The sequence below is a fragment of the Merops nubicus genome, unplaced genomic scaffold (genome assembly GCF_000691845.1).
Source record: "Merops nubicus isolate BGI_N331 unplaced genomic scaffold, ASM69184v1 scaffold42077, whole genome shotgun sequence".
NCBI lineage: Eukaryota > Metazoa > Chordata > Aves > Coraciiformes > Meropidae > Merops > Merops nubicus.
Window position 1 is genome coordinate 11,476 of NW_008621686.1, and position 1,451 is coordinate 12,926.

General features: G+C 46.0%; 1 protein-coding gene across 1 annotated transcript in view; it reads left to right on the plus strand.

Moving 5' to 3' along the window:
• Nucleotides 1–1,451, plus strand: part of LOC103777025 (spectrin beta chain, non-erythrocytic 1-like) — a gene marked incomplete at both ends in the record, with an annotated part of 13,104 nt that overhangs the window by 11,368 nt on the left and 285 nt on the right. The window lies entirely within an intron of this gene.

Sequence of the window (1,451 nt, forward strand, 5' to 3'; positions counted from 1 at the left end):
ATGGGGAAGAGCTGAATGTTCATGGTTCTGCCCTTTTCAAAGCCAAACCTCTTGCTTCATTTTTTCAGTGTGGATTTAGGAGAGTACTGAAGACATCTATCACATTTTCAGGTCTAGAAGGTGCAGTTACAGACCATTTCATTTTGAAGTATGTGAAGCACTTGCTGTTCTAAGGTTAAAAGAAATAAGGCTTTTCCTTCCAAAATAGTGTTTCTGTTTTATTGATCAATCTTCTAGTACCAATAGCAAAAACATATTTTATTATTAGAGAGCTGCTGGGTGATTCCATTAAAGGAGACTCACTTTGTGAACTAATCAGCTTCTGTATTCCAAGATAGATTTGGAGGGGGTTTTTTTAAATTTTATGTTGATACAGGAATCCCCTAAAGACTGTAGGATCCACATCAGGGGAAACTGGCTTTACAGCAGATACAGAGGGAAATATAAAGCAGTTATTTGGGGAAATTTAGCTTTTTTTGAAGACAGGCCTGCAGCTGTGTGATTCATCCTTTATACTGTTTTAAACATCTCTGCCCTGCCAGTGTAGGGATAGTGCTGCTCCAAACACCAGCTAGGCAGAGAGCTCTGCTGCCCTTCTGTTCCTGGTGCCTCCTCACTGCGGGGAGCCTGGCAGGCAGCTGCCTGCAGCACCTTCCCTCTCCTCAGGAGGAGAGTCCCCAGAGTGCTCCAGCTCCTCCTGGCAAAGCCACGCTGAGGAGGGGATGTTGGTGACCCCCCGAGGGGCTGAGGCTCTGCAGCTCTCATGTGCAGGTGGTTCTTTCACAGAAAAATCCAGTGGTGATCTCTGGAGAGTACAGTGGAAATATATTTCTTAATTTTTTAAAGAAGAAAGTAAGGTGTAATTTTATTCCTCCTAGTGTCTGTCTTGACCGTTATTTTACTGTGTAATAATTTAATTTCATAAAGAGAATTTAGTGTGCACTTTTATTGTGGGGAAAGATCAGGAGGCCTGCAACACAGCTCCCACTGACCCTGCTGCCTGCTTCTCCAGATGCCTGACCTGCTCCAGTCTTTTTCTAATTAATACATTTTTTCACAGATGTTGTTACATGTATCCCAGTTAAACCATCTCAGTAAAATCAGCAGAGAAATGAAACAGAAGGAGACTCTGGCCTTCAGTGTGTGAGGCAGCAGCTACCCCTGAGTAAAGAGTACAGTGCCTTGGGTCACCACCACAGCAGCTGTCACAGCAGAGCAGCTGCTGAATTTTGCCAGGTTTCTGCAAAAGCCACGAGAACTCGGGGTGTTGCCTGGGACTTTTTAAAGTCTTAAGTTGTACACTGTCTTTCACAAAAGAGAGGAGCTGTGCCTGGAGCAGCGAGCCCTGGGGCAGGAGAGGTCAGCATGCTCCATCAGGACACAGGGGGTGTGGTGCCTCTGGGGGACAGCACGAGGGAGCAGAGGAGGAGCTGAGGGCTGCACCAGGGAGC